The sequence below is a fragment of the Phacochoerus africanus genome, chromosome 5 (assembly GCF_016906955.1).
Source record: "Phacochoerus africanus isolate WHEZ1 chromosome 5, ROS_Pafr_v1, whole genome shotgun sequence".
NCBI lineage: Eukaryota > Metazoa > Chordata > Mammalia > Artiodactyla > Suidae > Phacochoerus > Phacochoerus africanus.
Window position 1 is genome coordinate 36,490,245 of NC_062548.1, and position 14,731 is coordinate 36,504,975.

A 14,731-nucleotide genomic window follows, 5' to 3' on the forward strand; every position below is an offset into this window, starting at 1 on the left:
GACTTAATCACCCGGCCTGTAGTTCCTTGAAAAGGCGTGAGTCCAGCCCTTTCAGAAAGCCGTTTGGCTGTTTCAGGGGCCTGGAAAAGTCTACACTGCCCTTTCCAGTGATCACAAGACTTCTGGGAATTTGCCCAAAAGAACTAATCTTAAAAAAAAAAAAAAAGATGGAGAGCCCAGTGACATCATCTGTTTCCACATTTGGACAGGACTCATCCGAGGTGACAAATACGTTGTAACCCCTCGGTGGGTTCTTCAGCAGGCATTTAGGAAAAGGAGTTTCGAGGGCTCTTTATTAACCTGGAAATACCTGTGATGTAACGCTCAGCTGAAATCTCCACGTGGTGACGGTGAGCTAGGCTGGTTGGGGGGGTGGGGGGTCCTCTGTTATGGTCCGATTGCTCTTAATGGCTGGAAAGCCAAGCCTGCGTGTGGCCTGGGGGAGTTCCAGCCCCGTCCCCAGCTGACAGCCACCCACCCCCCCGCCCCCGCCAGGACTCTGCCCACCAATCCAGCCCTAAAACTGGTGCGCCTGTGCCTTTTCTGAAAGTGGAGATGGACATCTTAAGGCGTGTTTCCTTTTCGGATGATCCCGTGGGTTTCTGGAAGGGAAGAGAAGGACAAGTGGAAAAAAACCGGGGAGGCCCGTGTCACCCCCTGGGAGGCAGAGCCCCTGGGGGGCAGCGATGTGGTCTTTTTCACATCAAAAACTTGTTGACAGCTCAAACGGCACAGCCTCTCTCCTGGACACCGAGGCAGGGATGTTTATTTTTACTGAAAGGTTTAAAAAGGGCTTTATTTTATTGCAAAAGCAATACATGCTCATTGTTTAAAAAAAGAAAAAAAAAGCCTAAATAGTATAGAATTGTATAAAATAAAGGGCCGGCCTGCCTCCCTTGGCTGTTTGGGCTCTTTCTTGTAAATATGTTCCATATCAGGGGGTTTCGAACTTTTTTTAGCTCTGAGCCGCAGTGAAAAAATAGATTTTGTGTTGTAACCCGGGACACATGGACACTGCAATATAACTGAAATAGAAGGCTTATGCGATAATGCTTATTATAAGGAATGCTGTTTGGCGTTGTCCTTCTGTTCTATTCCATTCCATCCCATTTCCTTTATTTATTATTATTATTATTATTATTTTTGGCTGCACCCGTTGCCTGCAGAAGCTCCCAGACCAGGGATGAAACCCTTGCCACAGCAGCAACAATGCCGACTCCTTAACCCACAGAACCTCCGGGGAACTCCTATCCCCTTTCTTGTAAAAAGAAAGAGGGCTGGCAGTTCCTGCTGTGGCCCCACGGGATTGGCAGCATCTCTGGAGTGTCGGGATGCAGGTTCCATCCCCAGCCTGGTGGGTATCGCTGCAGGGGCTCGGATCTGATCCCTGGCCGGGGAACTCCGTGCGATGCGAGGGGCCAGAAAATCAAAAAATTTGAAAAGGTGGCTGATTTTAACCCTGTCAATTCACGGCTGAGTGTGAATGTCAGTGAAACGACTGCTGTGGATGCTGTAGATGTTAATAACAGGATCATTGTCCTCGGCTCCCTGACCTACAGCTTGCCGTGCGCACCTGAGGATTTTGCAGCCTGCTTTCTATAAACGGACACCAGGGCTATTTCTTCCTCCTTAATGGCAGCAGAAAAAGCATGAGCCGTTTTTCATGAGGTGTTTGCCCAGCTCCTTCTCAACAGCCATTTGCATCGTCTCCACGTTGAGTCGTCACCTACCCAGGTCTGTGGGAGGGAACCCCCCTCCTCGCTTAGTTCCAGGGACATCCATGCAGTGATTCCCAGTGTGGGATCCCCAGATGAAGACGTAGGCACCTCTCCAGTCTCGCGCTCGCTGCTGGGGAGGGTCCAGCAGGAGAGGTCATTGAGCTGTGGTCCTAGGGGCTCAGAGGACACCTTGCTCCCCTGTACCTGATGACTCCACAGGATCTTGTTTCTGTTTTTGTTGCACAACCTGCTTATGATGCTGGGAAAACCACACGTGGGCTTTAGAAATAAGTCAGGTTCGATTCACTTCTCCTTCCTCCTCCTTGGCTTCCTCTTTTGGGTTTGCAGGAGGGGAGCCTCCTCAGCCCCGTTTCCAGAGCTCTTCCAAGCTGCTGGCCTTTCTATCTGGGGGCGGGGGGGGGTGGTCCTTGGGACTTTTTATTGTGCAAAAACTTGGCTGGTAAGTTGCCAGGGGGTAAAATCTAGCGCCATGCCCGCCTGTGCACAAGTTGGACTGGGGCCCTGCCACTGCAGGGAAATAGAATGGGTGCTTTATTCGCAGTCCTGTCCTAGGTTCAAATCCTTGTTCTGACACTTACGAGTGGGAGAAACCTTGGGTTTGTAAAATGGGGTTTAGAATTCTGACTTGGGAAAACAGGACAGCATCATGGGTAAGCACATGGACTGTAGACAGAGCCTGTCTGGATGCTCATCTTGGCTCCACCTTAACTAAGCTGTGTGACCTTGGGCAAGCTATGTAACATCTCTGTGTCTCAGTGTCCTCAACGGGAAAATGGGAAAATAACAGTGCCTACCCCCCTAGCGTTCTTGTGAGGATTAAATGAGTTCATATACATGTTAGGTAGATTCCCAGCTAGGCATTTTCTTTTCTTTTTCGACCATCCCCATGGCATATGGAAGTTCCCAGGCCAGGGGTCGAATCTAAGCCGCAGCTGCTGCCTATGCCACAGCTGCAGCAATGCCGGACCCTTAACCCACTGTGCTGGGATTGAACCCTTGCCTCTGCCGAGACAAGCCAGATCTGTAACCCCGTGCACCACAGCTGGAACACTGGCATTTTTCATTGTCGTTATTATTAAGAGTGATGGGTTGTCATGAAGATTGAACAAGATGGAGCACCTGAGAGTGGCTCCTACTGCATCTGGCAGGTAGTAATATCAAGATTTTTGAAAAAAAAAAAAAAGATGGTTTTAGAAAGAGGATATTTTTGGTTTGGAATGCGGTAGGTCTGGTCATGAACACTTAGCCCTGATTGTGACTGGCTAAGGAGGGAGAAGAAATCTGAAGAGGCTCCTTCCCCGGGGTGGGGGTGGAGTGGGGTCGGGCATTTTTGCAAGTGTTTCTTTCACATTTGAATGTCTCATTTCTGTGGCTCAGGAAGGTGAAGGAGGGGAGGGTGGCCAGGGAGATGCAGGGATTGGGGGGTGGGGGGTGGGGAGACCAGCTCCATCTAGGAAGGTGGAAGGGGAAGCAGCATAAATTGCCTTTTTGGGGGAAACATCCTCTGGAATCCTCTTGAGGATGCTTCCAGGCTGGGGGGTGGGTGCCTCAGGGCTGCTGGTGCGTGGGGGTGGGGGGTGGGGGACAGAAAGGGGTAGAGGAGGGTGTGCCGGCAGGCCAGGCACAGCTGGGTCCTCCTCTTTCCCCTCCAGAGTCTGCCTTCTCTTTATCCCAGTGCCAGGCGGGCGCTGGGCATCTGGGGCACATCCATGAACCACACACAGTCAGACGTGGAATAATAAACATGATGTCATCAGTTGGAAGGTGGTAAACATTACAGCAGAGCGGGGGTGGGGTCCAGAGGAGGAGGAAGGGAGGTGTAACTTCAGATCTGGGGAGGCCCAGTTGAGAAGGTAACTTTTTTTTTTTTTTTGGTCTTTTCTAGGGTCACACCCTCGGCATATGGAGGTTCCCAGGCAAGGGGTTGAATTGGAGCTGTTGCTACCGGGCCTGCACTAGAGGAGCCACAGGAACACAGGATTGGATCCGTGTCTGCGACCTACACCACAGCTCACCACAACGCTGGATCCTTAACCCCCTGAGCGAGGCCAGGGATCGAACCGCAACCTCATGGTTCCTAGTCAGATTCGTTAACCGCTGAGCCACAATGGGAACTCCAAGAAGGTACCATTTAAGCAAAGGCTTGAAGGAGAGTGCAAGCTATGAAGAAACCTGGGGGGCCAATGGCCCAGGCAGGGGACTCAGCCAGTGCAAAGGCCCTGAGGCAGGACAGTGCTGGAACGGCAGGGAGACCTGTGTGGTCAAAGCAGAGTGAGCAAGATTGCGGGTAGAGAAGAAAAGAGGCTCAGATCATGGAGGGCTCTGGAGGCCCGAGGGAGGGCCTGACACCTCTCCAGGGGGACACTGAGTCAGGAGCTCCGGCTGGCTGGTGGTTTAGGTCATGAGTCTATTTGCTTGGGTGAAATTATTTTCTTTTCATGGAGCTGTGGCTGCTGCCAGCAGATCAAAACTGTGATTCCAGGGTGTTCCCTGGTGGCTCAGTGGGTTAAGGAACGGCCGTCATCGCTGCTGTGGTTCTGGTCACTGCTGTGGCACAGGTTTGATCCCTGGCCTGGGAACTTTGGCATGCCTCGGGCATGGCCAAAACCCAAAAACAAACCCAAAACACCTCCACCCCCCACCGGAAAACAAATGGCTCATTAGCCTTGTGGGTGTTTGCTTTTGACAGAAGGGGAGCTTAAAAACAATAGCAACACAATAAGGAACAGCTATGACCCTCTGAAGGCTTCCTGTGTACCAGGCATGGTGCCATGCTGCTTCCCTTCCCGAGTTTACCTCAATTTCCCAGTCTCACCGGGAGATATTAGGACAGTGACAAAAAACAGAGGGTCTGAGAGGAGGGGGTGGCCGAGGTTCTGCTGCTGAGAAGGAACCAAGAGGGCACCGGGGCCCAGGCCTCATGTCAGGCTGGAGCTCCATCCATTTCCTCAAACATCGGGGGCCCTGCCTGCCCATTCCCTGCCCCCGCCCCCGCCCCCGCCAAGCCTTGGTCTGACCCTCTGGAGGTTGGGCAATTCCAGGCTTCCCGGACCCACCGTCACAGCCCCCAGTCTGCGCTTCCAGAATCTTCTGGCCAGAAGAGTGACCAGCCTTGAACTGATGCACAGACACTGACGTCAGGTTCAGATTCCAGGAAAAGCAGAAAAAGTCTAGCAACGGTGTGGTGTGTCCGGGAGAAAACCCCAAATGAGGAAGTCCCTTTGAAAGTTGAGTGGGAAGGTGACAACGGGAGTCCCAGGGCAGCTGGAGAGATGGGAGCAGGAGATGGAGCAGGAGATGGAGCAGGAGACGGAGCACCCTAGGTGAAATAAGTCACATGGAGAAAGCTGGTTATCATGTGAGCTCACGCCCTTGGGGAACTGGAAAACAAACACAGCAAAACGAAACAGAACAACCCCCAAACACCAAACTCACAGAAAAAGAGCACAGACTGATGGTTGCCAGAAGTGGGGGCAGGGGTTTGTGTGAAAGGGGTGACAGTGATCAGAAGGTACAAACTTCCTCTTATGAAATAAATAGGCGCTGGGGTGTAATGTACAGCTCGGCGACTATCGTTAATGACACTGCACTGTGTATTTGAAAGTTGCTGGGAGAGTAGATCTTGAAAGTTCTCATCACAGGAGTTCACGTCGTGGTGCAGTGGTTAACGAATCTGACTAGGAACCATGAGGTTGCAGGTTCGATCCCCGGCCTTGCTCAGTGGGTTAAGGATCTGGCAGTTGCCGTGAGCTGTGGTGTAGGTCGCAGATGCAGCTCGGATCCCGCGTTGCTGTGGCTCTGGTGTAGGCTGGTGGCTACAGCTCTGATTAGACCCCTAGCCTGGGAACCTCCATATGCCCGCAGGAGCGGCCCTAGAAAAGGCAAAAAAAAAAAAAAAAGACAAACAAACAAAACAAAAGTTCTCATCACAGAAAGAAAAGATTTGTAGAGTTCCTGCTGTGGCTCAGTGGGCTAAGAAGCTGACTGCAGGAGTTCCCATTGTTGTGGTGCAGAGGGCTAAGAACCCGCCTCGGATCCATGAGGGTTCGGGTTTGATGCCTGGCCCTGCTCAGTGGGTTAAGGATCTGGTGTTGCTGTGCCTGTGGTGCAGGCTGGCAGCTGCAGCTCCAACTCAACCCCTAGCCTGGCAACTTCCACTTCCATGTTCCATATGCTGCAGTGCAGCCCTAAAAAGCAAAAAAAAAAAAAAAAAAAAAAAAAAGAATCTGACTGCAACAGCTGGCTCAGGTCATTGCAGAGGTGCGTGTTTGATCCCCAGCCCGGGGTGGTGGGTTAAAGGGTCATGGACGTTAACTAGACTTGTGGGGATCATTTTGCAATATATACAAGTATGGAATCACTATGCTCCACACCCAAAACTAATGGGTGAGAAATATAATGTTCTCTGTTGATTGTATTTCAATACAAAAAAATTAAGGGAAAGTGGCAGAGGGCCTCTGTGGGTGCCCGGAACGAGGGGAGGAACTTGCATAGAGACCTTGGGCGAATGGTGGCAGGTGGGGGTGGGGGGGTGGGAGGGGGAGAGCAGTGGGCAGGCTTCTTCTCTTTCAGATTGGGGAGGGCAAGGGCTTGCCTCAACTCACACAGAATTGCCTCTTTCTTTTCTTCTTTTTCATCTTTTGAGGGCCGCACCTGCAGCATATGGAGGTTCCCAGGCTAGGGGTTGCCACCACAGCTCATGGCAACTCCAGATCCTTAACCCACTGATTGAGGCCAGGGATCGAACTCGAAACGTCATGGTTCCTAGTCGGATTCGTTTCCATTGCGCCATGATGGGAACTCCAGGATTGCTTATTTCTGTCTCATGATTTGCGGCTCTGTAGGAGACGGCATTGGCGGGAAAAGCTCTGAGGTTTGACAGCCTGAAAACACAGGTCTGGGTAATCTAGAAGATTCTAAGCTCCAAGAAGCTGTCCACAGTGTGGTGACTACACATGGACTTGGAGCCAGGCAGCCTGGGTTCAGATGCCACTGCTATGATTACTGTGCTGTGTGACTTTGGGCAACTTGCTTAAACTCTCTGGGCCTTGGTTGCTACACCTGTAAGGTGGAGATGATAAGATGTCCCTTGCAGCGTTGCTGGGAGCACCTTCGGACTGTTAAATAAATATGATTCTTGGAGTCATGCTCCCCCCACATCACCCTCCTCCCCAGCCGGGGCTGTGGGATGGATCTCAGAGCAGGAAGCTTTTCTGTGCTATGAAGACATCTGTTTTTTGGAAGCTACAACAATTAGGAAGAGCCAGGGATGATTGCAAAGTCACGGGGTACTTATTCTTGATTCATTATCTGTTTCCTGCTGCCAACCAGAACTGAAACTCTGGGGGAGTTGCCTTTGGCTTTGTTATCCCAGCCCTAGCCCCTAGACGAGTCGGCAGTCCTGGCACCCAGGCCACATCAGCTGACGGAGTCAGAAGGATGTGTGAGAGCCTGAACTCAGCCGAATCTGGTTCAAATCCCATCTCCAGGCACCTTTTTTGCAGTGTGGCTTTGGGCTGCTGCTGCTTTTTTCCTTTTTAGGGCCACACCCATGCCATATGGTGGTTCTCAGGTTAGGGGTCTAATCGGAGCTGTAGCCCCCGGCCTACACCACAGCCACAGCAACACAGGATCTGAGCCGAGTCTGCGACCCATGCCACAGCTCACAGCAACACTGGATCCTTAACCCACGGAGCGAGGCCAGGAATCAAACCTTCATCCTCATAGGTACTAGTCGACTTCATTTCCGCTGTGCCACAGTAGGAACTCCCTACTTGGGGCTTCTTACTTAACTTTGCTGGGCCTCAGCGTCCTTATCTGTGAAACAGGAGGAATTTCGTAGAGACAAAGAGAAAGTGGTTGTGAAAGCGCTTTGGGGGACAGGATTGGTGCTGGCGTTTCCCAGCACTCGCATCACCCTCCTTCTCCTCCTTCAGCCCCGGGGTTTCATTCTGCATCCTTTGCCGATTGGTCGCTGTGGTCGGGCCATATCCTGTTAAGTAGAACCCTGGGCACGCAGCATGGCATTTCGGTGGCATTATTGAGGGGATCAGGCCCCTCCTCCTCAGGACACGTTTTTTTTCCCTGCAGTTGATGGGGCGGCCCAAGCAGGTCACCAAGGTCCACTCTGGGCAGGGCCAGGAAGGCCCCACCTGCCACTTTTCCTGACGAGGACAGAGGCCTGGCCAGTCTGGGACGGTCTCCCACACGTCCTGGGGGAAGGCTGACCCAGGTCATTACAGGGTCAGGGACCCTCACCTGGGTCTCCACCTGGGCCGCCACCTATGGGTGCCATCACTTGGGCCAGAAGCCGGCCGGGCAGGTAAGTACCGCCGGCTAGAATAGAGAACGCCCAGGGAAATGTGAATCTCAGACGAGCAATGAGTGATTTTTTTTTTTTTTTAGCTTCATTGTGCCTTGTGCAATATTGAGGATATATTCCACACCTGCAACATTCAGGACATTCTTATACCAGCTCCATCTTGATGGCAGCAGGAGCAAAGGGCTTATCCAGAGCCTGGGCAAGGGCAGGGAGCCAGGATCTGGGCACCGGGAGAGTCCCCCCGTGGCTCCAGCCTCAGTTTCCCCATCCATGTTAACTCAGCAGTCAGACTCTTGGCAGCACAGGGCTTTTGCCAGGAGGCATCCTGTGGTGGGCGTGGGAAACATGTTTTGGAAATGAAAAAGGTGTTATGGAAACACGAGTTACCAGCTTTCGTTGTTATGAATAACACAGACCCGTCAGTGAGGCTGTTTCTGCAACAGGGTTTCTTTTTCGAAAATTAGCTTTTCCAAAGCAGCAATTTGTACTTGTTCTTAAAATGTTAGAAAATGGAGAGTAGCAAAAGGAGAAAAAAAAAATCCCTAATTCTCCTCACTCAGAGACAGCTGTGTATCACTTGTGTTTGTTTGTTTTGTTTTTTTGTCCTGCAGCATAGGGAGGTTCCCAGGCTAGGGGCTGAATCGGAGCCGCAGCTGCTGGCCTACACCACAGCCACAGCCATGCCAGATCCGAGCTGCCTCTGTGACCTACACCACAGCTTGAGGCATAGGTGGATCCTTAACCCACTGCGAAAGGCCAGGGATGGAACCTGCATCCTCATGGATACCAGTTGGGTTCTTAACCTGCTGAGCCGTAGTGGGAACTCCTCTCATTCTCTTTATCCTTGAAAAAGTGTGAAGACATTTTTTCCGTGTGTGTGTGTGTGTGTGTGTTTTCTTTTTAACCAAAAGTAGGGTCATATTTTACATTCTCTTAAACAACCTGTTTTTCTCCCCTGGCTGCTGCAGTCTCAAAGTGCCCCCAGAGGAAGTTTCTCCCTTTCTGTGTGGCCCATGTGATGCCAGGGGTGTTGGCATATGTGTGTGTACTTCTCAGGTCCTGTTCTGGATCCTTTTAGGTCAGAACACAGCTGCAAAGTCTTCAGTGGGAAGAGGGACAGTCACAGATGTGCGTAAACTGTGTGACACCCTCTACTAGGTCCTTTTTTTTTTTTTGCCATTTTTTTTGTCTTTTAGGGCTGCAACCGAGGCATATGGAGGTTCCCAGGCCAGGGGTGGAATTGGAGCTGTAGCCGCCGGCCTACACCACAGCCACAGCCACGCCAGATCCGAGCCGCGTCTGCAACCTACACCACAGCTCATGGCAACACCGGATCCTCACCCCACTGAGCGAGGCCAGGGATCCAACCCATGTCCTCATGGATATGAGTTGGGTTCGTTAACTGCTGAGCCATGACGGGAACTCCCCCTCTGCTATGTCTTAACAGAGCAGAAGTGAGATGCCTGGCTTACCTTTTCTTTTAAATTGAGATAAAACTCACGTAATATAAAATGTAAAATTTTAGCCAGGTTAAACGCTGCAACTCAGTAAACTTCGCAATTCAAAACCTTGTGCAACCGGAGTTCCCGTTGTGGCTCAGCCTTAACAAACCCAACTGGTATCCATGACGATGTGGGTTCCATCCCTGGCCTTGCTCAGTGGGTTAAGGATTCGGCTTTGCCATGAGTTGTGGTGTGGATCCCAGACACGGCTTGGATCATGGCTGGCTGTGTCTGTGGTGTAGGCTGGCAGCTGTAGCTCCAATTCGACCCCTAGCCTGGGAACTTCCACATGCTTTGGGTTTGGCCCTAACAAGCAACGCAAACAAACAAAAAACCCAAAATATTGTGCAACCCTCCCCACTCTCAGCTTCCAGGACATTTTTAGCACCCCCAAAAGAAACCCCATGCCCACTGCCCTACTCCGTCCACCCCTGGCAACCACGACTCAGCTTTCTGTATCCAAAGATTTTCCTAGTCTTGAAATTTCATGTAAAGGGAACCCTATGCTAGGTCACGTCTTGTGTCTGCCTCCTTTCACTTCGCATCGTGTTGTCCAGGTTGGTCCACATCATCGCAGGTGTCAGCGCGTCACTCCTCTTGATGACCAAAGGATATTCTATCACCCAGATACGCCGCAGCTCGTTTATCCATTCACCTGTTAATGGACATCGGGTTATTTCCACCTTTTCATGATTATGAATCATGCTGCTGTGACATTCCTGTACAAATTTTTGTTGGGATACCTGCCTTCTCTTCTTTTAGTTTTCATATTTTATTTTGTAGTTGATTTATATTGTTCTGTCAATTTCTGCTGTAAAGTGACCCAGTCTTACTGATATATAGACATATAGACATTCTTTTTCTCACATTATCCTCCATCATGTTTCATCACGAATGACTGGATAGAGTTCCTGGGCTGTACAGCAGGATCTCATTGCTTATCCAGTCCAAAAGCAATAGTTTGCATCTACTAAACCCAAACTCTCAGTCCATCCCCCCTCCCCCCCCCCTCCGCCGCCCCTTGGCAACCACAAGTCTGTTCTCCAAGTCCGTGAGTTTGTTTCTTTTCTGTAGAAAGGTTCATTTGTGCCACAAATTAGGTTCCAGATATAAGTGATATCGCATGGAATTTGTCTTTCTCTTTCTGACTGACTTCACTTAGGATGAGAGTCTCTAGTTCCATCCACATTGCTGCAAATGGCATGATTTGGTTCTTTTTTCCCCCCTAGTTTCTTAATTCTTTTTTTTTATTGCTCAATGAATTTATTACATTTATAGCTGTACAATGATCACCACAGTCCAATTTTATAGGATTTCCATCCCACAACCCCAGCACATCCCCCCACCCCCCAAACTGTCCTCTTTGGAAACCATAAGTTTTTCAAAGTCTGTGAGTCGGTATCTGTTCTGCAAAGAAGTTCAGTCTGTCCTTTTTTCAGATTCCACATGTCAGTAAAAACATTTGATGTTGGTGACTCATTGTCTGACTGACTTCACTTAGCATGATAATTTCTAGCTCCATCCATATGAATAAAAAGACCAGTATTTCATTCCTTTTAATGGCTGAGTAATATTCCATTGTGTATATTTTCCACATCTTCTTGATCCACTCCTCTGTCGATGGGCATTTAGGTTGTTTCCATGTCTTGGCTGTTGAAAATAGTGCTGCAATGAACATCGGAGTACATGTGTCTTTGTGAGTCATGGTTTTCTCTGGATAGATACCCAGGAATGGAATTGCTGGATCAAATGGTAGTTCTGTTTTTAGTTTTCTGCGGAATCTCCATACTGTTTTCCACAGTGGTTGCACCCATTTACAATCCCACCTTATTTTGCTCTTTTTTATGGCTGTGTAGTTGAGCACTGTTTTCTTGTTTTACTGTTTGTCTATTTGTTTTTTGCTGCACCTGCGACATGTGGAAGTTTCCTGGCCAGGGATCGAACTCAAGCTGCAGTTGTGAACTGCACCACAGCTGTGGCAATACCAGATCCTTAACACACTGGGCCACATGGGTGCTTCCTGTGAGTACCTGTTTTCTTTTCTTCTTCTTTTTGTTTTGAATAACCCGCTTTCACTTCCTTGGTGTACATGCCTGGGGTGGAACAATGACTGCATCATCGAACATTCCCACCGGCAGCGAATGAGGGTTTTGATTTCTTCGCATGCTCTGCCACACTCGCTTTTTCCATGAAAAAAAAAATTTTTTTTTTATGACCACCATAGTATGAAGTGGTTTCTTATCATGGTTTTGCTTTGCATTTCCCTGATGACTAATGATGCTGAGCATCTTTAAATGTGGTTTTTTTTTTTTTGCCATTTTTGTATCTCCTTTGTAGAAGTGTCTGTTCAAGCCCTTTGCCAATTTTTTGTCTAACTTAAATTTGTGTGATACAATATACTTAACATAAAATGTATCATCTTAACCATTTTTAAGGGTAATAAAATATACTTAACAAAAAAATGTATCATCTTAACCATTTTTAAGGGTACATTAATACTCCGTGGCATTAAGTATGTTGACAATATTGTGCAACTGTCATCACTGTCCGTCTCTGGAACTTTTTTTTTTTTTTTGTCTTTTCTGGGGCCACATCCATGGCATATGGAGTTCCCAGGCTAGGGGTCCAATCGGAGCTGTAGCCGCCAGCCTACACCACGGCCACAGCAACGTGAGATCCGAGCCACGTCTGTGACCTACACCACAACTCATGGCAACGCCGGATCCTTAAACCACTGAGTGAGACCAGGGATCGAACCTGCAACCTCAAGGTTCCTAGTCGGATTCGTTAACCCCTGAGCCGCAACAGGAACTCCTGGAGCTTTTTTTTTTTTTTAGATCCAGCTTCATGCTTTTCATGTGGTTGTCCAGTTAGCCCAGCATCACTTGTTGTAAAGACTCTTCCCATGGAATGTTCCTGATAGCTTTCTCAAAGATCCATTGCTCACAGATGCAGGAGTTTGTAGCTGAACCCTCAATTTTATTTCATTGATTTCTATGTCTATTCTTATGCCCATACCACATGGTTTGATTACTGTAGCTTTGTAGTAACTTTTGAAGTTGAGAAGTGTGAGTCCTCCAACTTTGTTCTTTTTCAAAGTTATTTTGGTTATTCAGAGTACCTTGAAATTCCAGTTCTCTTGTGGCTCATCAGGTTAAGGATCTGGCATTGTCACTGCAGTGGCTTGGGGGGGGGGGGTCACTGCTATGGTGCAGGTTCAATCCCCAGCCTGGGAACTTGCACATACCATGGGTGTGGCCAAAAAAGAAAAAATTAAAAAAGAGCACTTTGCAATTCCATATGAATTTTAGCATCAGTTTGTCTACTGCTTCCAAAAAGGCAGTTGGGATTTCGATAGAGATTACATTGGATCTGCACATCAGTTTGGGGAGTATTGCCATCTGTGATGGTTAGTTTTACATGTCAACTTGGCTAGGCTATAGTAACCAGTAACTCAAGTAAACACTGGGAGCTCCCAATGTGGTGCAGCAGGTTAAGGATCTGTCGTTGCAGTAGGTGCAGTGTAGGTTACATCGGGGTCTTAGATTCAATCCCTGGCCCAGGAACTTACATATGCCCAAGAATGGGGGAAAACCAAAACCCAAAACAAAAAAAGCCTCCCCCCCCAAATTTTTTTGAATTTTTCTTGCTAGTTTTTAGAAGTGAAACTGATTTTTTTTAAATGTCCATCTAGTCTCCTGCCACCTTATAAACTTGTTTATTTGCACTAATAGTTTTTTTGTGGATTCCTTAGGATTTTCTATATATAAGATGATCTCATCTACAAATATAGTTTTACTTCTTTCCTTTCCAATCTGGATACTTTTTAATTTCTTTTTCTTGGCTATAACCTCTAGTACAATGTTGAATGGAAGTGGCAAAGCAGACATCCTTGCTTGTACCTGGTCTCAGGGGGGAAGCATCCTGCATTTTACCAGGGAGGATGCTGTGGGCTTTTCCTTGATGCTCTTTATCAGTTTGCACAAGTGTTCTTCTATTCTTAGTTTATGGAGTATTTTTACATCATGTAAAGGTATTGGATTTTATCAAATGCTTTTTCTCTGTCTGTTGAGATGATCAGATGGCTGGTTTACTTTTCGTCCCTTCTTGGGAGCTATGGGTTGGAAATTCCAACTCTGTGGGTTTTTCAGGGATTAAAAAATGGGTTACAGTTTTCCAGCTCTCCCCATAAATAATCACAAACTCACAGCTGCAGTTAAGTGCTTAAGACAGACGAAAAAACAAAGCCAGCTCCTGTTGTGGCTCAGTAGTTGCAGGGAGAAAAACAAATAAAGGTAGGGGTAGCAATGAGTAAAAGAAGGAAATTCAGGAGTGCGATTGCTTTGCCCTCAGTAGAAAAGAAGGAAAAATGGGGTGGGGTGGAGGAATGCAGACAGGCTGGCATTGACGCAAGGCTGTTTCTTCAATATTTTGCTCTGACAGATTTCCGGTAGGGCTCACGTCTTGCCATCGATGGTCTGTGATACTCCAGATTAGGGTCAAGACATCAGATCTTTTTGCTCACCTTGGGAACGGTAAACGACAGAGGCTGGGCATAATCCAGCTTTCTCTGTAGTTTTACAACAATAAGACATTGGCATCGCTAATAACATCTGCCTGGCCCCTTCTCCTGCTGGGGAGGACGCGGAAATCCCTTCCTTTGAGTAATACATCCACAGCTGTTGGTAGCTGGGTCCACGTGGTGAAAGGTGGAGAATGCTTTGGGCAGGAAAAAGGGACCTTGCTATGGGACCTTGGGCAAGCCACTCTCTGTCTGGGTCTCAGTATAAAGTGGGGGAGGGGTTCCACCACCAGATGAGTTCTGGGATCCAAGTCTATGAATCCACCAGGGAGCTCTTAGGCTCTCTGCCCGGTGGGGATGGGGGGGGGGCTTTCTCTAGATAGCCACACTAGGGTTCTGACCATTCTTCAGGACAGCCCTCTCAAAGCCACACTAACTCATTGATACCCTATAAAGACTTCCCAGAGGGCCCTGCTGGATCAGGCCTCCTGTTATTACTTGTAGCAATAATGGGGCTGTTGTCAGATTCCTAACACTCCCACTTAGGGGCAGAGGGTTGATGGATGTTGAAACAGAAGTTACTGATTATGGGAGTTTTCAGCGTGCATCAGCCAGCGTGGATCAGCGACGGAGTGAGAAAGTACCT

The 14,731-nt window shown here is 48.7% G+C and overlaps 1 protein-coding gene across 1 annotated transcript in view; it reads left to right on the forward strand.

Annotated features, from left to right (window-relative positions):
* Positions 1 to 242: 242 nt before the first annotated feature.
* Positions 243 to 14,731, forward strand: part of LITAF (lipopolysaccharide induced TNF factor) — a 51,781-nt gene continuing 37,292 nt past the window's right edge. The window contains exon 1 of the mRNA XM_047780492.1: positions 243 to 350. The gene's annotated coding sequence lies outside the window, so the exon portion shown is untranslated. The remainder of the gene's footprint in view (positions 351 to 14,731) is intronic.